Source organism: Felis catus, chromosome D4 (assembly GCF_018350175.1).
Source record: "Felis catus isolate Fca126 chromosome D4, F.catus_Fca126_mat1.0, whole genome shotgun sequence".
Classification (NCBI taxonomy): Eukaryota; Metazoa; Chordata; class Mammalia; order Carnivora; family Felidae; genus Felis; species Felis catus.
Window position 1 is genome coordinate 11,705,668 of NC_058380.1, and position 25,192 is coordinate 11,730,859.

At 40.2% G+C, this 25,192-nt stretch overlaps 1 long non-coding RNA gene across 1 annotated transcript; it reads right to left on the reverse strand.

Moving 5' to 3' along the window:
• Positions 1-5,808: 5,808 nt before the first annotated feature.
• Positions 5,809-25,192, reverse strand: LOC123381652. The gene is made up of 3 exons (XR_006588934.1): positions 24,972-25,192; positions 6,420-6,526; positions 5,809-6,250 (listed from the first exon to the last, which is right to left on the reverse strand). It is a non-coding gene; the product is annotated as an uncharacterized LOC123381652 (long non-coding RNA).

A 25,192-nucleotide genomic window follows, 5' to 3' on the forward strand; every position in this document is an offset into this window, starting at 1 on the left:
ATTATTGGGACTACACCAAAATAAAAAAAAAGTCTGTGCAGTAAAGGAGGACATTTACAAAACAAAAACCAACCTGCTGAATAAGAGAAGATATCTGCAAGTGATACATCTATATCTGATAAGGGGTTAATAGTCAAAATATATGAAGAATTTCTACAACTCAACACCAAAAAAATCTGATTAAAAAATGGGTAGATCTGAACATTTTTCCAAAAATATACATACAGGTAGCCAACAGATACATGAAAAGATGCTCAGCATCACTAGTCAGGGAAATGCAGATCAAAACCACAATGAGCTATCACCCCACCGTTGTCAGAAAGGTTAGAGTCACCCAGACAACAAGTAACAAGTGTTGGTGAGGATGTGGGAAAAAAAGGAAGTCTCATACACTGTTGGTAAGAATGCAAACTGGTACAATCAGTGTTGGAAAACACTACAGAGGTTTCTCAAAAAATTAAAAATATTAGTACCATATGATCCAGTAATTCCACTGCTGGGTATTTACCCAAACAGAATGAAAACGCTAATTTGAAAAGATATAGGCACCACTATGCTTATCACAGCTTTATGTGTACTAGTCAAAATAAGGAAGCAACCTAAGTGTCCATTGATAGATAAGTGGATAAAGATGGGATTATATATACAGATATAGATATAAGTGGATAAAAATGTGATTATATAAGTGTGTGTGTGTGTGTGTGTGTGTGTGTGTGTGTGTGTGTATAATGGAGTATTACTCAGGAGAAAAAAAGAGATCTTCCCCTTTCCAACATGGATGGACCTATAGGGTATTATGCTAAGTCAAGTCAGACAAAGATAAATACCATTTGTATTTCACTTATAAGTAAAATGTAAAAACAACAACAACAACAACAACAAAAATGAAGAAGCAAATCCGTTAAAACAGACAACTGGTGGTTGCCAGAGGGAAAATGATGGAGGCATGAGTAAAGATGGGTCAAAGAGTGGGAGGTACAGGCTTCCAGTTATGGAATGCCCAAGTCACAGGGGGAAAGGTACAGAATATACATTCTTCTCAACTGCAGATAGAATATTTACCAGGAGAGATCACAGGATCGGATGTAAAACGAGTTTCATCAAGTTTAAGAAGACCAAGATCACACCAATTATCTTTTCCAACTACAATATGAAACTAGGAATCAACAAAAACAAAGCTGGAAAATCTACAAATGTAGGAAAACTAAAGACACACACTTGCACAACCAATGTATCCAAGAAGAAATAAAAAGGGAAAATTTTAAAAACTCCAAACAAATGAAAATGGGAACACAACATATCAAAACCTAGGGGATGACGCAAAAGCAGTTTTAACAGAGAAGTTATAGCAATGAGTGCATCTATTAAGAAATTACAAAGATCTTCCAGGGTCACGTGACCACGATTGGTGAAAAAGGTCATCCTTGGCTACTTTGCCTTTCACAAGAACTAACCGCTATTCAAAAACAAGACACCGCTGAGACCAGAATATGAGAGTCAGGCTGAAGCACCTACCCTCTGCTTCACCGAGACTAACAGAGTACATTACAGGCATAGGAGGAACACCTACACGCTGACTGTAGCCTCCCCAAGAAGTCTCCTCTGGGCTTATAGTTCCTCCAGTAGAAAAAGAAGGCCCAGGATGGACTTAAAGTTCCCCCAGAATTGTGAGTCACTTTTTAGGACGTCCAACTTGAGTACCACTCCACAAAAATTGCAGGAGTATATTCAGAGCTTGACCGCTGGCAATCTGATTGTGATGGAGAAGGAGGGAGAATCTGCCAACAACCAGCAGTTGAATCTTGGCAGACTGAGTTCCCACCTGTGGCACTCAAGTGGTCCCACGCAGGAGTTTTGCTCATCTACAGAACCAAGATGGTGATGCTGTCTATTGAAAGGAACTCAGTAGGGTGCAAGTCTGCCTGATTTGCGTGCTCAAATAAGTTCTAGGCTTTGCCACGCCTAGAGACTGGTCTGTCCCTGGCCACTCAGGGAAGCGGACTCAAAGGCTGGTCCACTGCTAAGTGTAGCTGCCAGCCCCGCCTCATCAAAAAGGCTGGCAAGAACATCTCCAAGCTGCACAGCTCAGCCATGCAGAAGCACAGAGTGTGCTCCCCCAGTGATTCCATTCAGCCAGGGAACTTGGGGTCTGGGTCAGCTTCGGTCAAAACCACAAACCAAGAGCGTTACCACCTTGAATCTGTTCCGCTTTTCTCAGAAAGGGAACCCTGCCCGTTGCTCGTACAGCCTTCAGCTTGCCTTCATCAGAGCACATGGGAAGCTATGTAGGCCATTCAACAAGCCTGCTTACAGTGTCACTTAAACAGAAGGTACAGCCCATGGCAATCCCTATCTGCAGAACAAAACCAGTGGCCTTGTATGGCTATGAAATTCAGTGCACAGTCTTACCTTATTTGGGTCTCCAACCACTTAGCCATGCAGACACTGGGCCCCATCCTGCTGCCCTGCCAAGATAGGAAAGCTAATTCATAGCCCCACCTACTGCTGAGTGTAATAACCAGTCCGGACAGCCTAGTGTGACCAGAGAATCCAATCAACTGCAGGGTCCATCCTACAGCCTTGCTTGGGTGGAGAACAAAGCCAGCAGCCCTACCCAACATCTCTCAGCTGGCACCCCCTCATACAACCTTAAGGCTTGGACAGCGGCCAGGCCCCAAAATAGACCCTGATAACAGGCCCCACCTGCCCGAGGATATTATAGGCAGACATGTCCAGAAAATGAAATTCAGCTGAACAGTAAAGAAGTGTTTTTGCCAGAATGAACATGTAAAGCCTGGGAGAGGAGACTGCTTATTCGAATGCATAAATACCAAGGTAAGGAATCTAGGAGCCCAAAAAAGTAAGGGAAACCTAAAACCACTAATCAAGTTTTAATAACTGACCCTAAACCAACCGATACCTATGAACTATCGAAAAAAGATCTTAGAACAATACTCTTGAGGTTCAGTGAACTACAAGAACACACAACTTTAAAAAAAAAAAAAAAAGGAAAACAATGCATGGACAGAAGTAGAAGTTCAAAAAAAGATACCATCCACAACAAAACAACAAAAAACAAAAAACAGCCCGAGGCCAGAAGATAAAAATTACAACGAATGAAATGAAGAATGCAGTCAAGTGCTTCATGGGTGCTTGGGTGGCTCAGTCAGGCGTCCTACTCTTGATTTCAGTTCAGGTCATGATCTCACAGTTCATGGGTTTCAGCCTGCATCAGGCTCTGCATGGGCAGCATGGACCCCACTTGGGATTCTCTCCCCCTCTCTTTGCCCCTCCTTTGCTCAGGCTCTCTCTCAAAATAAATAAACTTTAAAAAGAAAAAAAAAAAAAAGAAATCAGTGCTTAAAAAGCAGACTCCACCCTTCACAACGAACCATCTGTGACATGGAAGACAGTCAGTGGATCATGCAACTCTTGATCTCAGAGTTTTAAGTTCAAGCCCCATGTTGGGTATAGAGATTACTTAAAAATCAAATTCTGGGGGGCATCTGGGTGGCTCAGTCAGTTAAGTGTCGGATTCTTGGTTTCGGTTCAGGTCATCATCTCATGGTGCATGGGATCGAACCCGACATTGGGCTCTGCGCTATGCAGAGCCTGCTTAGGACTCTCTCTCTACCTCTCTCTGCCCCTCCCCCCTCTCTAAAATAAATAAGTTTAAAAAAATACTATCTGTTAATAGAACAGCAAAGTGGGGGCACTTAAGTGGCTCAGTCATTTGAGTGTCCAACTCCGGCTCAGGTCATGATCTCAAGGTTCTTGAGTTTGAGCCCTACAGTGGGCTTGCTGCTATTAGCCTGTCAGCACAGAGCCTGCTTCAGATCCTCTATCCCCCTCTTGGTAACCCTCTCCCACTTGGGCTCCCCCCAAAATTAAATAATTTTTAAAAGAAAAAACAAGGAGGATAGTCCAAGGAACCAAAAGAAAATGGTAAAGAAAGAACTTATGAGACATCCATCAAAAGAATGTCATTATTTTTTCATTTTATGTTTATTTATTTTTGAGAGAGAGAGAGACCGAGTACAAGCAGGGGAAGGGCAGAGAGAGAGGAGGAAACATAAAATCCAAAGTAGGCTCCAGGCTCTGACCTGTCAACACAGAGCATGACCCAGGGCTCCAACTCACAAAGCATGAAACCATGACCTGAGTTGAAGTCAAACACTTACCTGACTGAGCCAAACACACAGCCCAAAAGAATATTTGATTTTAAAGAGTTTCAAGAAAAAACAAAGGGACAGAAAATAAATACACTTTATAAAAAAAATTTATCAAGTAATAATGACTAAAAACTTCCCAAACCTGGTAAGAGAAATGGACATCCAAACCCGAGGTCCAAATAACTCCAAAGAGGTTGATCCCAAATAGTGCTAGACCAAGACATGGTGTAATAAATTGTCACAAGACAAGGACAAAGAAAGAATTTTGAAAGCATCGAGAGAAAAGAGAGAAGTTACATACAAGGGAATACCCATAAGACTGTGAGTGACTTAAAGCACCTTAAGAATGGGATGATTTATTCAAAATATTTAAAGAAAAAAAAAGAAACCTATCAACAAAGAATTATATACCCAGAAGAGTTGTCCTTAAGGAATCAAAGGCTTTCCCAAATAAAAATTGAGGGATTTCATTACCACTAGACCTACCTTACAAGAAAAGATAAATGAAATTCTTTGAGTGGGAGTAAAGGGACAGTGATCACCACCATAAAAACCTAAGAAGGTAGCTTAAATTCACTGGTGATGATAAATATATAATCAAAGTTTGATTCTGTAATATGGTTATAATGAAATGTAATTCAATTACAACTCTAGTTTAAAACTAAGGAACAAGTCTTGTAAGAATAACCATAACTACAATTATCTGATATTAGTTAGTTACAAAATACGTTTTAAAAATATAAACTGTATCATCAATGACCTAAAATATGAGGGGCAAAAGTAGTTAAAATGTCAAGTTTAGGAATTCTATTGTAGTTACAATTTTATCAGTTTAAAAGACTTTTAACAGGCGCCTGGGTGGTTCAGTCGGTTAAGCATCCAACTTCAGCTCAGATCATGATCTCACAGTTTGTGGGTTCGAGCCCTGCATCAGGCTCTGTGCTGACAGCTCAGAGCCTGGAGCCTGCTTCAGATTCTGTGTCTCTCTCTCTCTCTCTCTCTCTCTCTCTCTCTCTCTCTCCCCTGTTTGCGCTCTCTGTCTCAAAAATAAACATTAACAATTTTTTTTAAAAAGTTTTAAGATATTTTATGTAAGCCTTATGGTAACTTCAAGGGACAAACCTATAATACTTAACATTAAACAACATGATAAAAAGTCAAAGGAAACGGCTATCAAAAGATATCAAAACATTTTCTTAAAAGACAGCCGCACAAGAAACAGGAAAAATTAATCTATACAACAGCCAGAAAGTAACAAAATGGTAACACTAAGTCCCTACCCATCGATAACTTGTCAACAGTTAAATTCTTGTCAACTTGTTAACTTGTCAACAGTTAAATTCTCCAAAAGACATACAATGGCCAAATTGATCTTTTAAAAACATCCAGTGATATCCTGCCTACAAGACATTCACTTTAGCCTTAAAGGTGTACATAGATTAAGAGTGAAGGGACAGAGGTGTGTTTGGCTGGCTCAGTTGGGGGAGCAGGCAACTGTTGATCTCAGAATCGTGAGTTCAAGCCCCACATTGGGTATAGAGATTACTTACAAATAAAATCATTTTTTAAAAAGTGAAGGGATGGAAAAGATATTTCAAGTAAAAGGTGATCAAATAACAAAAAATGACAACAAAAACAAGGTAGCCACACTTTAATCAGACAAAATAAGCTACAAATAGTAAAGAAACTAAGAAGACCATTATATACACTGATACAGGGCTCAGTCTGTCAAGAAGATACAACCTTGTAAATATGTATGCACCCAACAGAGAGGCGCCTAAATGTATCCAGCAAAAACCAACGGAACTAAAAGCAGCAAAACAGCAATACCCCACTCTTAGCAATTTCTCTGTAATTCTGAGAATCAATAAGCAAACAGTGGATTTCAACAGTATAAACCAAATGGACCTAAAACACATACAGAACATTCCTCTGACAAAAACAGAATACACATTGTTCTCAAGCTCACATGGAACATTTAGAGAACAGACCACCTGTTTGGCCACAAAACAAGTCTTAGCACATTCAGGAAGACTGGAATGATACCAAGTATCTTCTCTGAACACAATGGCATAAACCTAAAAAATCAACAGGAGACAAACAGGAAAATTAACAAATCCATGGAAACTTTGAACCACCAGGGATTCAAAAAAGCAATTCAAAGTGATAAAAAGCATTCTGAGACATGAAAATGTAAACACAACACCAAAACTTAGGAGATACAGCAAAACCAGACCAAGGACTCACGTGGTGCTACCACAGCACAGAAGATCTTTTCCCTTCTCTCCACTCTTGTATGTGTCATCAGTTCTGAAGTAAGTCTCTTCTAGGCAGCATATAGATGGGTCCGTAATCTATTAAAGATTTAATCCATTCATCTCGCGACTGGAGCATTTAGACCATTTACATTTAAGGTAATCACTGACAGGTACGTACTTCTTACTATTTTGTTCATTGCTTTCTGGTGTTTTTGCTGTCCTTATCTGTTCCTTACATCTCTTGCACTCCTTCCTTTTTATTAGTGACTTTATTTAGTGTTATGCTTGGAGTCCCTTCTCTTCATTTTTGTGTATCTACTGTAAGTTTTTGGTTTGTGGTTACCATGAGGTTCATATATAACATCCTAAGTATTTAGCAATCTATATTAAGTTGATGGTTGCGTATGTTCGATCACATTCTAAAAGCACTACATTTTTACTACCCCCTCCATATTTTACACATGTCGTATTTTACATCTTTTTATTTTGTATCCTAAGTTTTTAGATCTATTTTTAAATTTGTATTGTAACCTTCATACTTACAGTGAATCATCTATTCCCTTCATTCTGTTTGTATTTACCCATGAAATATTTTCCTTTCCTAACTTTCTTACTTCTAGCTTACAGCCTCTTCACTTCTGCTTCAAGATTCTTTTAGGGGCACCTGGGTGCCCACCTTTGGCTCAGGTCATGATCCCATGGTTTGTGAGTTCGAGCCCCACATTTGGCTATCTGCTATCAGCACAGAGCCCACCTTGGATCTTCTGACCCCCCGCCCCACTTCTCTCTGCCCCTTCCCTGCTAGTGCTTCTTTCTCTCTTAAAAATAAGCCAACATAAAAAATTTTTTTATAAAGATTCTTTGGAGAGAAGTGGAGGGGCCAAGATGGCAGAGCAGCGTGGAACTTTTTTTTTTTTTTTTTTTTTTTTGCCTCTCTCATCCCTGAAATGCAGCTAGATCAACACCAAACCATCCTGCACACCTAGAAAGCTGATTTGAAGATTAACGCAACAATCCGCACAACTTGAAACACAGAACTCAGTGGGTACGTGGTGCGGAGAGGTGAACTGGGGAAAAGAGAAGCCGCAGAAAGCAGTGAACTGTTTTTGCTTGTGCAGAGAGGACAGAGATGGGGGGAGAGTATAGGAAAAGCACTTCCCCCCAACCCTGGAAAGCAGCTGGAGATAAAGAGAAACAGTGGACTGAACAAAAAAGGGAGAAAGGAGAAAGGGACTGGAAAGGACTGAACAAATCAAGGGAGAAAGGAGAGACGGTTTAAATTCCAACAAGAATCTATAAACAGGGAGAGCACAGAGTCTGAAACCCTACAGCTCGATACATGGCAGAACTCTGGTGAGAAGGGCGAACCCCCAGGAGCAGACAGAGCGGTCTGAGGGGTCCTCAGGCCACACAGGGAGAGGTGGTTTCCCTGATGGGAGGATATTTGGTAGAGGCTATGCAGCCTCCCCACAGGCAAAGGCCGCAGGAGACCCCAAATAACAGCCACATTCACTGGGGTTGGAGCAAGGATGGTTAAGGGTGAAACATGGCTCCAGATGGGTGTTGTGATTTACCATGATCCCTGAAACACAACTGCCACATGATCACACGAACTTTTTCTGGGGTGGGCTGGTACCCACTTGCAGTCTCTGGGCATCTGCACCAGCAGGGTTGCACGAATGTACTAGGGGGCAGGCCAGCACCCTGCCATTGCTCAATACGACCCTCCCCCAGAGAATCCGAGCTGGTCAAAGCCCCAGGTCCCTCAGAAGTGAGGGGTTTGGAAACAAATCCCCATCTGAGATAAAATTCAGGAGGGAGGTGTCACCTGGTAGGCTGACTGCTTGGTCATGGACAGTGCATACAGCGGAGTGCATCAAAGCTGGAGACCAACAAGGGGTACTCGATTACCAGTCTACAAGAGCACAGAATTCTGACACTAGAGACTGGGTAGCCGGGTAACACCATTTTCACCCCTCCCATGCATGGGCATACATGCCTACATGTGCCACAACATTCCACCCCAGTAAACTAAGCAGCGCCATCTAGCGGAGAACCGAGCCACTACACCAAATCTAGCCCAAGTGGGCCAACTGTGCTCTACACCAACACCACACATCTCTCCGACTGCTTCGTTTGCAGACTATAAAGTGCTTCATAGTTTGACTTCTAGGGGAAATGATGTCATTTTAATCATCTTTCATTCTGTTCGCTGGTCCATCTATTCAATTTTTTTCTTTTTCCTGAATACAGGAGGAGAAAATTTTTTATTTTCTGTTTCTATAACAAGATTTAATTTTTTCTACTATATTTTTTACTTTTTTGTAAATTTTTAAAATTCTATTTTACTTTCATTTTATTCTATTTTATTGCATTCATTTTTTTATTTTCAAACATTTTCCTTTTTTTTCCCCTTTTCCCCCCACTTTTCTTCTCTTTCCCCTTTTTTCTCTATTCTATCAAGCTTCTTTCAACAACCAAACCAAAACACTCCTAGGATATAGCATCCTTTATTTGTTTTTTTTGTGTTGTTTTAATTTTTTAATTTTTATTTTTTGTTGTTTTTTTATTTTATTATTAATTCTTTGTCTTCCTTCAAAATGAATGAAATGAAGGAATTCACCCCAAAACAAAGAACAGGAAGAAATGACAGCCAGGGACTTAATCAACACAGATACAAGCAAGATGTCTGAACTAGAATGTAGAATCACTGTAATAAGAATACTAGCTGGGGTTGAAAAAAGCATAGAATCCCTTTGTGTTGAGATAAAAAGTAAAATCTACTCAGGACGAAATTAAAAATGGTATACCTGAGTTGCAATCTCAAATGCTGCCACAGCGGCAAGAATGGATGAAGCAGAGCAGCGAATCAGCAAGATAGAAGACAAACTTCTGGAGAATAATGAAGCAGAAAAGAAGTGGGAAACTAAGGCACAAGAGCACGATATAAGAATTAAAGAACTCAGTGACTCATTAAAAAATAACATCTGAATCATAGGAGTCCCAGAAGATGAAGAGAGAGAAAAATGGGTAGAAGATTTAAGTTAGCAAATCATAGTAGAAAACTCCTAACCTGGGGAAAGACACAGACATCAGAATCCAGGAAGCACAAACTCTCATTAGATTCAACAAAAAACAAGGCAGCAACAAGGCACATCATAGTCAAATTCACAAAATACTCAGGCAAGGAAAGAATCATGATAGCAGCAAGGGGAAAAAAAAGTCCTTAACCTACAAGGGAAGACCGATCAGGTTTGCAGCCAACCTGTCTACAGAAACTTGGCAGGCCAGAAAGGACTGGCAGGGTACATTCAATGTACTGAATCAGCAAAATATGCAGCCAAGAATTCTTTACCCATCAAGTGTGTCATTCAAAATAGAAGGAAAGTGGGGCGCCTGGGTGGCACAGTCGGTTGAGCGTCCGACTTCAGCCAGGTCACGATCTCGCGGTCCGTGAGTTCGAGCCCCACGTCGGGCTCTGGGCTGATGGCTCAGAGCCTGGAGCCTGTTTCCGATTCTGTGTCTCCCTCTCTCTCTGCCCCTCCCCCATTCATGCTCTGTCTCTCTCTGTCCCAAAAATAAATAAACGTTGAAAAAAAATTCAAAATAGAAGGAAAGATAAAAAATTTTCCCAGCCAAACAAAAACTAAAGGAGTTCATGACCACTAAACCAGCCCTGCAAGAAATTTTAAGTGGGACTGAGGGGAAGAAAAACAAAAACAAAAAAGACCAAATGTAACAAAGATGAGAAAGGACCAGAGAACACCACCAGAAACTCCAGCTCTACAGGCAACAAATTGGCAGTACATTCATGTCTTTCAGTACTCACTCTAAATGTCAGTGGAAAATAAATAAATTAATGTATGTGTGTATGTATGTATGTATGTATGTATGTATGTATGTATATCAATGGACTAAATGCTCCAATCAAAAGACACAGGATAACAGAATGGATAAGAAAACAAGATCCATCTATATGCTGTTTACCAAAGACCCATTTTAGACCTAAAGAAACTTTCAGATTGAAAGTAAGGGGATGGAGAACCAACTATCATGTTAATAGTCTCCAAAAGAAAGCCTGTATAGCTATACTTATATCAGACAATCTAGATTTTAAAATAGACTGTAACAAGAGATGAAGAAAGGCATCATATCATAATTAAGGGGTCTATCCACCAGGACGACCTAAGATTTGTAAACATTTATGCTCCAAACATGAGAGCACCCAAATATATAAATCAATCACAAACATACAGAAACTCATTGATAATAATGCCATAATAGTAGGGGACTTTAACACCCCACTTACAGTAATGGGCAGATCCTCTAAACGGAAAATCAACAAGGAAACAATGGCTTTGAATGACACACTAAACCAAAATGGACTTAACAGATATATTAACAGAATATTTCATCCTAAAGCAGCAGAATACATATTCTTCTTGAGTGCACATGAAACATTCTCCAGAATATATCACATACTGGGACACAATTCAGCCCCAGATCGAGATAATACCATGAATGTTTTCAGACCACAGCATTATGAAACTGGAAATCAACCACAAGAAAAAATTTGGAAAGATAAAAAACCACTTGTAGACTAAGGAATATCCTACTAAAGAATGAATGGGCTAAGCAAGAAGTTAAAGAGGAAATTAAAAAGTACATGGAAGCCAATGAAAATGCCAGCATCACAGCCCAAAACCTCTGAGACACAGCAAAGGCAGTCATAAGATGGAAGTACATAGCAATCCAGGCCTTCCTCAAGAAGGAAGAAAGGTCTCAGATACAGAACCTAACCTTACACCTTAAGGAGCTGGAAAAAGAACAGCAAATAAAACCCAAAACCAGAAGAAGACAGGAAATAATAAAGATTAGAACAGAAATTAATGCTATCGAAACCAAAAAAACAGATCTATGAAACCAGGAGCTAGTTCTCTGAAAGAATTAACAAAATTGATAAACCCCCAGCCAGATTAATCAAAAAGAAAAAGGAAAGGACCCAAATAAATAAAATCAAGAACGAAAGAGGAGAGATCACAACCAACACAGCAGAAATAGAAATAAGAGAATATTATGAGCAATTATACATCAGTAAAATGGGCAATCTTGAAGAAATGGATAAATTCCTAGAAACATATAAACTACCAAAACTTAAACAGAAAGAAATAGAAAATCTGAACAGACCCGTAACCAGTAAAGAAATCGCATTAGTAATAAAAAAAAAAAAAAAAAAACCTCCCCATGAGTCCAGGGCCAGATGTCTTTCCAGGGGAATTCTACCAAACATTTGAAGAAGAGGTAACACCTATTCTTTTGAAGCTGTCCCAAAAAATAGAAATGCAAGGAAAACTTCCAAACTCTTTCTATGAAGCCAGCATTACCTTGATTCCAAAACCAGACAAAGACCCCACTAGAAAGGAGAACTACAGACCAATTTCCCTGATGAACATGGATGCAAAAATCCTCAACACATATTAAAAGAATTATTCACCATGACCAAGTGGGATTTACACCTGGGATGCAGGGCTGGTTCAATATGCACAAAACACTCGATGTGATACATCACATCAATAAAAGAAAGGAGAAGAACCATATGATCTTCCCAATAGATGCAAAGAAAGCATTTGACAAAATACAGCATCCTTTCTGGAACCCTCAAGAATGTAGCGATAGAAGGATTATACCTCAAGATCATCAAAGCCATACATGAAAAACCCACCACTAATATCACCCTCAATGGGGAAAAACTGAAGAGCTTTCTTCCTAAGGTCAGGAACACTACAGGGATGTCCACCCTCACCACTGTTATTCAACATAGTGCTGGAAGTCTTGGCCTCAGCAATCAAGTAACACAAAGGAATAAAAGGCATCCAAATCAGCCAGGAGGAACTCAAACTTTCACTGTTCACAGACAACATGATACTCTATATGAAAAACCCAAAAGATTCCACCAAAAAACTGCTAGAACTGATCCAGGAATTCAACAAAATCACAGGATATAAAATGCACAGAAATTGGTTGCATTCCTATGCACCAATAATGAAGCAACAGAAAGAAAAATCAAGGAATCGACCCCATTTACAATTGCACCAACAACCATAAAATATCTAGGAATACACCTAACCAAAGAGGTGAAAAATCTATATAGTGAAAACTATACAACACTTACGAAAGAAATTGAAGTAGACACCAAAAAAAAAAAAAAAAAAAAAGGAAAAATATTCTATGCTCCTAGGTTGGAAGAATAAATGTTGTTAAAATGTTGATACTACCCAAAGCAATCTACATATTCAATACAATCCCTATTAAAATAACACCAACATTCTTCACAGAGCTAGAACAAACAATCCTAAGATTTGTATGGAACCAGAAAAGATCCCGAATAGCCAAAGCAATCCTGAAAAAGAAAACCAAAGCTAGAGGGATCACAATCCCAGACTTCAAGATGTATTACAGAGCTGTAACCATCAAGACAGTATGATATTGGCACAAAAACACTCAGATCAATGTAACAGAGAACCCAGAAATGGGCCCACAAACATATGGCCAACTCATCTTTGACAAAGCACAAAATCCAATGGAGTAAAGACAGTCTCTTGAGCAAATGGTGCTGGGAAAACTGGACAGTGACATACAGGAAAATGAACGTGGACCACTTTCTTACACCAGATACAAAAAGAAACTCAAAATGGATGAAAGACCTCAATGTAAGACAAGAAGCCATCAAAATCCTCGAGGAGAAAGCAGGCTAAAACCTCTTTGATCTTGGCTGCAGCAATTTCTTACTCAACACGTCTCTGGAGGCAAGGGAAACAAAAGCAAAAATGAACTACTGGGACCTCATCAAAATAAAAAGCTTCTGCGCAGAGAAGGACACAATCAGCAAAACTAAAAGGCAACCGACAGAATCGGAAAAGATATATGCAAACAACCTATCCGATAAAGGGTTAGTATCCAAAATCTATAAAGAACTTACCAAACGCAACACCCAAAAAATAAGCAATCCAGTGAAGAAATGGGCAAAAGACATGAATAGACACTTCTCCAAAGAAGACATCCAGATGGCTAACTGACACATGAAAAGATGCTCCACATCACTCACCATCAGGGAAATACAAATTAAAACCACAATAAGATACCACCTCACACCAGTCAGAATGGTTAAAACAACTCAGGCAACAACAGATGTTGGCAAGGATGCAGAGAAAGAGGATCTCTTTTGCACTGCTGGTGGGAATGCAAACTGGTACAGCCACTCTGGAAAACAGTATGGAGGTTCCTCAAAAAATTAAAAATAGAACTACCCTATAGCCCAGCAATTGTACTACTAGGTATTTACACAAGGGATATAGGTGTGCTGTTTCGAAGGGGCACATGCACCCCACCGTTTTTAGCAGTGCTATCAACAATAGCCCAAGTATGGAAAGAGCCCAAATGTCCATCGATGGATGAATGGATAAAGAAGTGGTAGATAGATATAGATATAGATATAGATATAGATATAGATATAGATATAGATATAGATATACAATAATTATTACTTGGCAGTCAGAAAGAAATCTCCCCATTTGCAACAATGGGAGGATTGGATGGAACTAGATGGTACTATGTTAAGTGAGATTAGCCAGTCAGAGAAAAACAAGTATCATATGACTTCACTCATATGAGCAATTTAAGATACACAACAGATAAACATAAGGGAAGGGAAGCAAAAATAATATAAAAACAGGGAGGGGGACAAAACCTAAGAGACTCTTAAATACAGAGAACAAACTGAGGGTTGCTGAAGGGGTTGTGGGGGGGGGGAATGGGCTAAATGGGTAAGGGGCATTGGCGAGGACACTTGTTGAGATGAGCACTGGGTGTTGTTATATGCAGGGGATGAATCACTGGAATCTACTCCTGAAATCCTTATAGCACTATATGCTAACTAAATTGGATATACATTTAAAAATAAATTAATTTTTAAAAATATTCTTTTAATCTTTTGACTTTTGTTTGCTTTTGTTTTTGTTGTGTTTGTTAAGGCCAGTGTAGTGGTGATGAACACCTTTAGTTTTTGTCTGGGCAATTCTTTTCTTTTTCAATTCTGAAGCATAACCCTGAAAAGTAGAGTATTTGTATTTGTAGAATTTTCATTTCCACACTTTGAATATATCCTACCATTCATTTGTGGCCTGCAATATTTTTGTTGAGCCATCAGTTTATAATTTTATGGGGTTTTCCCTTATAGGTAACTAGTTGCTTTTCTCCTGCCATTTAAAAAAAAAAATCCTCTTTTAACCTTTGACATTTTAATTCTTAAGTGTCATAGTGTGGATCTTGGGTTCATCACTTTAAGGCTCTCTGTGCTTCCTGGACCTGGGTATTTGTTTCTTTACCCACAATGGGAAATTTTCAGCCATAAATCCTTAAGTTTCATGCCCCTTTTCTTTTTCTTCTCCTTCAGGTATACTGAAGAAAATGGAAGAGGACATGAACAAACAAAAAGATATATTATTCTCACATATTGGAAGAATTGATATTGTTAAAATGTCCTTATTACCCCAAGCAACCTACAGATTCAACGCCATCCCTATCAAAATGCCCATGGCATTTTTCACAGGACCAGAATGAATAATCCTAATCCACAAAAGACTCTGAATATCCAAAGCAACCTTGAGAAAGCAGAACAAAGTTGAAGGTATCACAATCCCCAACTTAAGATAAACTGTAAATCTATAGTAATCAAAACAGTATGGTGCTAGACACAAAAATGGATACATAGCTAAATAGAACAGGATAGGGGCAGGTGGGTGGCTCAGTAGGTTAAGCATCTGACTTAGGCCCAGGTCATGATCTCATGGTTTGTGGGTTCGAGCCCCGCATCAGGCTCTGTGCTGACAGCTCAGAGCCTGGAGCCTGCTTTAGATTCTGTCTCCCTCTCTCGCTCTGACCCTCCCCCGCTCATGCTCTTTCTCTCTCTCTCAAGAATAAATAAACATTAAAAAAATTTTTTTTAATAAATAAATGGAACAGGATAAACAGCCTAGAAATAAGCCCATAGCTATATGGTCAATTAATCAATGACGAAGGAGGCACAAATATACAATGGAGAAAAGACAGTGTCTCCAATCAATGATGCTAGGAAAACTGGACAGCTACATGCAAAATAATGAAACTGGACGACTTTCTTCTACCACACAAATAAATCCAAATGAACTGAAGACCTAAATATAATACTTGAAACCTTAACACTTGTAAAAACAAAACAAAAACAAAAACAAAAATTAAAAAAAAAAAAAAACAGGCAATAATCTTTTGTACATAAGCCTTAGCATTTTTTTCTGAATCTGTTTCCTCAGGCAAAGGAAACAAAAGCAACAATAAACAATTAGGACTACTTCAAGCTAAAAAGATTTTGTACAGAAGAGAAAACCATCAACAAGAAGGCCACCTACTGAATGGGAGAAGGTATTTACAAATCAAATATCCAATGAGGGGTTACTATCCAAACTATTAAAGCACTCCTACAACTCAACACCAGAAGATATTGTATAATAATAATAATAATAATAATAATAATAATAAAGCAATTTTTTTAATGGGCAGAGGATCTCAAGATACATCTATCTAAAGAAGACATACCAATGTCCAACAGACACATGAAAAGATGCTCAACATTACTAATCATTAGGGAAATGCAAATCAAAACTACCATGGCTATCACCTCATACGTGACAGAATGGCTAATAAGAAAAAACAAGTAGTAAGTGCTGGTGAGAATATAAGGAAAAAGGAGCCTTTGTGCACTGTTGGTGGGAATGTATACTGGCATAGGCACTCGTGAAAACAGTACAGAGTTCCCTCCAAAAATTAAAAAATAGAAATATTACATGATCCAGCAATTTCAGTAATGGGTATTTCCCCAATGAAAATGAAAACACCAGGGGTGCCTGGGTGGCTCTGTTGGTTAAGTGTCCGAATTTAGCTCAGGTCATGACCTCACAGTTCGTTAGTTTGAGCCCTGCATCAGGCTCTGTGCTGACAGCTCAGAGCCCAGAGCCTGCTTCAGACTCTGTCTCCCTCTCTCTCTGCCTCTCCCCCACTCATGCTCTGTCTCCATCTCTCAAAAGTGAATAAATGCTAAAAACAAAATTGTTAATAAACATTTTTAAAAATTAAAAAAAGAAAACACTAATTCAAAAAGGTAAATGCACTTCTATGTTTACTGAAGCACTATTTTAAATACGAATATATGGAAGTAACCTAAGTGTCATCAACAGATGAATGCAGAAGTGCCTTCCTGGCTCAGTCAGGAGAGCATGCAACTCTATCTTGGGGTTTTTTAAAAAAAGATCCATACATAAAGATGTGGTAGTAATAATAATAATAAAGATCTAATAATACAATACTAATCAACCACAAAAAAAACATGAATTCTTGCTGTTTATGACAACATGGATGGGTCTACTGGGTATTATGCTAAGCAGTTCGTCAGAGAAAGACCAGTACCTTATGATTTCACCTATATGTGGAATCTAAGAAACAAAACTAACAAGAAAAAAAAAATCATGGCGCCTAGGTGGCTTAGTCAGTTGAGCGTCCAACTCTTGATTTTGGCTTGGATCACGATCCCAGGGTCATGGGATTGAGCCCTGCCTTGGGCTCTATGCCGAGTATACAGCTTGCTTGGGATTCTTTCACTGTCCAACTCTTCCTCCCTCCCCTGCCTGCACACTAAATCAATAAATCAGTGAATCATAGTCTGATAACCTGAAGGTCATCACGATGGTTTAATCTCAAAATTACAAAATAAAACTGCCTCCAAGCAAAGAAAGGAAAGAAACCAAAGACACAAGCACATGGAAAGGTACACAATTTTCATGGAGTAAAAACAAAAACAAACAAAAAAACACTGTTAAAATATCCATACTACCCAAAGCCATCTATAATTCAATGCAGTATCTGTCAAAACTCCAACAACACTTTTTACAAGTAGAAAACACAGTTCCACAATTTATTGGAACCACAAAAGACCCCAAATACCCAAAGCAATGCTGAGAAAGAAGAACAAAGCTGGAGGCATCACACTTCCTGATTTCAAACTATGCTACAAAGCTATAGTAATCAGCACAGTACGGTACTGGCATAAAAACAGATACATAAACCAATGAACAGAATCCAGAGCCCAGATATAAACTCATGCATATATGATCACTAATATTTGGCAGGGGAGCAAAGAGTAAAGAGTCTCCAATAAAAGGCGTTGGGAAAATTGGATATTAACATGGAAAAGAATAAAAACTTCTATCTTAGGAAAAGTCAACTCAAAGTGGATCAAATACTGTAAAACTAATACTGTAAAACTCTTAGAAAAAAACATAGGGAATAATGTACTCAACATTGGTCTTGGCAATGAGTTTTTAGACCGAACACCAAAAGTACAAATAACAAAAACAACAACAATAAAATCAACAAATGGGCCTATAAACTTCAGAGATTCTACACAGCAAAACTAACAATTACCAAAATGAAAACACCACCTACAGAAAGGGAGAAAATACTTGCAAAACATATTGAATAAGGGGTTATTATCTGAAAAAGATTTTTAAAAACTCACAAAACTCAGTAACAAAAAAAAAGAATTCAACTTAAAAATAGGCAGAGAAAGTAAACGGACATTTTTCCAAAGAAGACATTTAAATGCCAATAGATCCATGAAAAGATGCTCAATGTCACTAATTATCAGGGAAATACAAATCCAAAGCACAGTGAGCTATCACCTCACGCCTGTTAGAAGGGCTCTCATCAAGAAGACAGAACAAACAAACAAACAAACAGATGTTGGTGAATATATGGAGAAAAGGGAAAGTTCGAACACTGCTGGTGGGAATGTAAGTTGCTTCAGTCACTATGGAAAAAAGAGTATAGAGATTCCTCAAAAAAATAAAAATAGAATCACCATATGATCCAGCAATCCCGCTTCTATATATATATGCCCCCCCCAAAAAATGCAGATTATCAAAAAGATGTATGCATTGTCATATTTATTGGAGCTTTAGTCCCAATAGCCAAGATAGGCAAACAACCTTATCCATTTATCTATTGATAGACAATTAGGAGTATATACTACAGGGACATCTTGGTGGTTCAACCATTAAGTGTCTGACTGGATTTCAGCTCAGGTCATGAGCTCACAGTTTGTGAGACTGAGCCCTGCATCAGACTCTGTACTGACAACTTGGAGCCTGCTTGGGATTCTCTCTCTGCCCTTCCCCCACTCACATTCTCTCTCTCTCTCTCTCTCTCTCTCTCTCTCTCTCTCTCAAAATAAACATTAAAAAAAAGAGGATGTGCTACACACATGCAATGGAATATTGGTCATGAGAAAGAATGGAATCCTGACATTTTTGACAACAGGGATGGACATCGAGCACATTATGCCAAAGACGAATACTCTCGTATGGAAATCTAAAAATAAAAATAAATCCAATAACAAAAAAGAGTATAATGGTGTTTACAAGTGAATTGGGGCTAAGACTAATGATGTTTAAGTTTACAAATTTAGGGGCACCTGGATGGTTCAGTCAGTTGAGGGTCCAACTCTTGATTTAGGTTCAGGTCATGATCCCAGGGTGGTGGGATTGAGCCCCATGTTGAGGTCCTTGTCAGGACTGGAGCTTACCATTCTCTCTCTGCCTCTGCCCCCAATCCCTGATTGCATGCTCTTAAAAAAAAAAAAAAAATCCAGGGGCGCCTGGGTGGCTCAGTCGGTTGAGCGTCCAACTTCAGCTCAGGTCACGATCTCACGGTTCATGAGTTCGAGCCCCGTGTCAGGCTCTGGGCTGATGGCTCAGAGCCTGGAGCCTGCTTCCGATTCTGTGTCTCCCTCTCTCTCTGCCCCTCCCCCATTCATGCTCTGTCTCTCTCTGTCTCAAAAATAAATAAACATTAAAAAAAATTTTTTTTAAATCCATCATTAAATAAAAGTTTTAAAAGGTTATATTTATGAGTACTAAAATAGCTGTATTTCTTATACAGTTTAATAAATACTGTACTAGGAGTATGTAATGTGATAAATATCATTACAACAACAATATAGATGTATCAAAGTAACATGACAAGAAGTATACCTTAAATTTACACCATGTTAAACGTCAAATTTATCCAATGAAAAGAGGAAAGAAAAATACTGGGGAAGTGGTGTAGGAAAGACTCAGGTATTTCAGAGACCCGTTTAGATCTATAGTCATTATTGTGCACCTTAACAAAATGCATTATATGTAATTTTAAAAAGTTATTTGAAATACATGAACTTTAAATAAAAAATGTGACAGGAGTAAAATAAACTTATTCTGATCACGAGTGAAGGTGGAAAACAAAAGAGGGAACTGTTGTGCACTGACGGTGGGAATGTAAATTGGTGCAGCCTCTATGGAAAACAAAATGGAGGTTCTTCAAAAAATTAAAAATCTGGGGCGCCTGGGTGGCTCGGTCGGTTAAGCATCCGACTTCGGCTCAAGTCATGATCTCACGGTCCGTGAGTTCGAGCCCCGCATCGGGCTCTGTGCTGACGGCTCAGAGCCTGGAGCCTGTTTCAGATTCTGTGTCTCCCTCTCTCTCTGCCCCTCCTCATGCTCTGTCTCTCTCTGTCTCAAAAATAAATAAATGTTAAAAAAAAATTTTTTTTAAAAAAATTAAAAATCTAACTACCATAGGATCCAGCTAGCCCATTTTGTAGCATTTGTCCAAAGGAAATAAAATCACTATTTTTTTTTAATGTTTATTTCTGAGGCAGAGAGAGAGAGACAGAGCATGAGTGGGGGAGGGACAAAGAGAGAGGGAAACACAGAATCCGAAGCAGACTCCAGGCTCTGAGCTGTCAGCACAGGGCCCAATGCGGGGCTCGAACTCATGGACCGTGAGATCATGACCTGAGCCGAAGTCGGTCGCTCAACTGACTGAGCCACCCAGGCACCCCTAAAATCACTATTTCAAAACGGTATCTGCACCCCAATATTCATTGCAGATTTATAATAGGTGAGACATGGAAACAACCTAACCAACCATCAATGGATACACACACACACGCACACACACACACACACACTTAGTATTCAGCCATAGAAAGGATATTCTGCCATTTGCAAGAACGTGGATGAAACTCGACAGCATTATGCTAAGTCAAGTAAGTCAGACACAGAAAGACAAACACCGCATGAGCTCACCTCTCTGTGGCATCAAAAAAATCTAACTCATAGGGGTGCCTGGCTGGCTCAGTGAGTAGAGCATGGGACTCGTGATCTTGAGGTTCTGACTTCAAGCACCATAGCTTACCTTAAAAAACAAACAGCGGCGCTGGGTGGCTCAGTTGCTTATGCTTCCAACTCTTGCTATCAGTTCAGGTCATGATCTCAGGGTTCGGAGTTCACGCCCTGCATCATGCTCTGCACTGACAGTGCAGGGCCTGCTTGGCATTCTCTCTCTCTCTCTCTCTCTCTCTCTCTCTCTCTCTCTCACTTTCTCTGCTCCTCCCATGTGCTCTCTCTCTCAAAATAAACTTAAAAAAAATAAAAGTGTTTTACTAAGTTTCCAAGTGTTTGGTAATTTTAAGAATTTTCCTGTTGAGTTCTCCTTTAATTCCACTATGATCAGAGAATGTACTTTGTAGGACTTAAATCCTTTTAAGTGTATTAGCATTTGTTTTATGGCCCAGAATATGGTCTACCTCGGTGGACATTCCATGTTCTCTTGAGAAGAATGTGTAGATCATTGGGTAGAGCGTTCTAGAAATGTCAACTAGTCTGGTTGTTGATAGTATTGCTCAGGTCCTTTGATGGTCTTAACGATTTTCCATTTGTTCTATCAGTTATGAAAAGAACATACCATAGGAATGTATGGGAAGGCAGAGTGTGCAACAAGCCCTTCCTCACTCCCTCAGGCCACCAGGTCAGAAGACAGAGCCGGTGTGCACTCAGTGCTCACAGTGAGTTCTCAACGGCCCTCACCAGGGGATTCTCCTATGTCTCCAGGGGATTCACCAGGGGATTGTCCTCACCAGGGGACAACAGATTGTCCTATGTCACAGATGCCTAGCTCCAGACATACTCATTTATTCTCCGTCTTTCTCTTCACCTTGCCCCTTAAGTTTGAAAGGTAGTTCTGCACACCTATGTTTTGGTTTCCCCACTCAGACGAAGTTGCTGTTAGCCATTACAAGTGAACACAACATCCATTCGCCCAGCCCTGCAGGCTGGAGCCAAACAAAACGATGACAAACTCTTAATTGCTTGACTCCAGTTAGAAGGTTTCTACTGTGACTAAGTTTTTTATAATTCAGCAGATGTTGGTTAAGCAAGTATCTACTGTGCCCAAGGCCAAGTTCTGAGTTTATGGTTTAATGTTAAGCCGTTAAGAGGGGATTGACTGTATATTCAGAGAGGGTCGGGTTGGACAGGAAAGAGGAGAAAGCAAAGACCTAGGGACAGAGAACAAGACCAACATTCACCAAAGGGAAACAAACCCACATTCCTTCAAGAAATAGCAAGGGGGAGGGGAGGTTGGCCGCCCTTCTGTGTTTCGGCTCAAGGCAGCCCCCTAGCAGATGGGGGGCTAAGTCTTCTCCAAAGAATAACCTTAGATTGTTTTTGCTTTCCTCACAGTCAATTGGCTAAAACCCTGCCCGTGTCTGACTTAGCTCTGGATTATTCAATAGAACGGATACACAAAGAGAAATCACTGCTAATTTACCCTCAAAACCCAAGCCCCATGCCTTGAAAGTAGGCCAGTTTGGTAGAAGCAGTCATGCACCATTCCCTAAGTTCATATGACATTAGTCACTGAAGCTCACTTGGAGAAATACAGGGGCTCGACGGAGCACAGGCTGCATACTGGAAACAGCTCCAGAGTAAGAGGTCAGAACATCAAGTATTTAGCTGTACCAGAACCAGACCGCAATAATTACACGAAGTTTCTCTAGTTTTCTGCTTTTCTTCTCCTCCTGAGGAAGCAGTGGAGTCCTCGGCCTGGAGACCCCTTTGCACCCACCTAAGCCTCTACGTCCTGCTACGTCCTGCTACCTCCGCTACGTCCTGCTGGGGGCCGGGCTATGGAGCCCAATGAGCAGGTGAGAGCCGGCCCCACTTCCCGTGTGCCCATCAGAAAGCCATCACGATGATCCCTCTTCCCGAAAATTCTTCACTGCCTGTCACACCAGCTGATTCTCCTTTTTACCATTTACATAGTTGTTTCCAAACGGCTCACAGTACAAGGCTTGTGGGATTCGATTTTAACTTGGTCTATAAATTATTTTAAAATCTTTTAATATTTATTTTTGAGAGAGAGAGAGAGAGAGAGAGAGAGAGAGAGAGAGAGAGCGAGCCCCTGCTAGCAGGGGAGGGGCAGAGAGAGAGAGAACAGAGAATTTCCAGTGGGCTCTGGGCCGACAGCCAAGAAATCACCAACCCTGAGATCATGACCTGAGCCAAAGCTGGACTCTCAAGCGGCTGAGCCACCCAGGCGCCCCTCTATCTATAAAATATTTTAGGATGGGGCGCCTGGGTGGCGCAGTCAGTTAAGCGACGGACTTCAGCCAGGTCACGATCTCGCGGTCCGTGAGTTCGAGCCCCCATCAGGCTCTGGGCTGATGGCTCAGAGCCTGGAGCCTGTTTCCGATTCTGTGTCTCCCTCTCTCTCTGCCCCTCCCCCGTTCATGCTCTGTCTCCCTCTGTCCCAAAAATAAATAAACGTTGAAAAAAAAATAAAAAATAAAATAAAATAAAATATTTTAGGAGAACAAGGCAAAATAACTTCCCCAGAATTGAAACAAAAACTGCAAATGTCTATCTCGTCTATCTCCATAGGAATTATTTACGTAATCCTGCATGTTCTGGTCCCGAAAAAGATGTTTATCATAACTGCATTTTGACAAGCCAGCTTCTCGTTTATTTTCCTCCTAGTAGCAGGATCGTGTAGAACAGTTCTGAACACCACGTTTCTGTACAAGCAGGAAGGATATACGTAAAATGTGGACTAAAAACTGGTACGGCCTCTGTTCTACGAAAAACGAAAAATTCTATTATGGGAGTCAGGAAGTCTAGAAGGTGGACAAAGTTTCTGGTCACTTCTAAAGTACTGACTGCATTTCTTCATCTTGGTGATCATCCCTCGATTGGTACGACTGATTTTGTTACTTTTATAAAAACAGGTTGACACACATGATCATCAGCACTATAATGTTGTCAGGATACAGAAAGTCAACAGTCCTAATATAGCCCCACTTATTTGCCTAAAAATATTCCTTTTTCTAGTTTAGTTTTTATTGCAAAAACTTTCTTTTTTTAATTTTTTTTTCCAACGTTTATTTATTTTTGGGACAGAGAGAGACAGAGCATGAGCGGGGGAGGGGCAGAGAGAGAGGGAGACACAGAATCGTAAACAGGCTCCAGGCTCTGAGCCATCAGCCCAGAGCCTGACGGGAGTTCGAACTCACGGACCGCGAGATCGTGACCTGGCTGAAGTCAGAGGCTTAACCGACTGCGCCACCCAGGTGCCCCGCAAAAACTTTTCTTAATGTTCATTCATTTTTGAGACAGCTCAAGCGGAGGAGGGGCAGAGAGACGGGGAGACACGGAATCGGAAGCAGGTTCCAGGCTCTGAGCTGTCAACACACAGCCCTTCACGGGGCTCACATCCACAAACCACCAGATCATGACCTGAGCCGAAGTCGGAAGCTCAACCGACTGAGCCACCGAGGCGCCTCTATTTTTTATTTTTTAAATGTTTGAGAGAGAGAGAGAGAGAGAGAGAGAGAGAGAGAGAGAGAGAGAGAGAGAGAGAAAGCACGTGTATGCAAATGGGGGAGGGGCAGAGGTGGAGGCAGAGAGAATCCCAAGCAGGTTCCATGCTAGCAGCAGAGAACCCAAGGCAGCTTGATCCTAGGAATTGGGAGATCATTACCTGAGCTAAAATCAAGAGACGGATGCTTAACCAACTGAGGTACCCAGGTGCTAAAGCTTATTTATTTTTGAGAGAGAGAGAGACAAAGTGTTTGACCGTTGGGGGGCGGGGGGAGGGACGGAGGTTCCAAAATGGGTTCTGTGCTGAAAGCAGAGATCCCCCCCCACCCGACACAGGGCTTGAACTCACAAATTGTGACCATGACCTGAATGGAAGCCCAAAACTTAACCGACTGAACCATTCTGGAGTTCCTAAAAATATCCCTTCTGATAAGAAAATGTTAATAGTGGTTACTTGTAAAGAATAGCACTAGAAATGTGGGGAAATGTGGATTGGAGCAAGGGAAGTTTTTATTTTTCACTTTACAAACTTCTGAACTGCTTAAATTCGTGTTCACCATGAATTACTTTACTTACTATAAAACAAGGTAGAACTACAAGTTTTGAAATGGGAAAAACCTGTAAATTAAATGGAGGCAGTAAAGTTACATTAACATGAAAAGGAACAGTTAATGTATACACACATACTTTACATACATATTTACATATATACCTCAAAAAAGACTTGTAAAAATAGACCATAATTTCATCGTACTTACCTCTGAGGATGAGAGCAGAGTGAAGAATAATTTATTATTCTATGTTCTTCCCTATTTGGCTTTTTACAAGTGCATTTACTTACACGTTACTTGCAGTAAAGTGGGGACGATTTCTACAAAACTTTTCCCCCTACTTTAGAAGCTCTCTGCTTTCTCCTGATAACAGCGCTGGGATCTGCTTTTATCTGATTCAGATGGGCTTTCCAATCACAGGACCCACC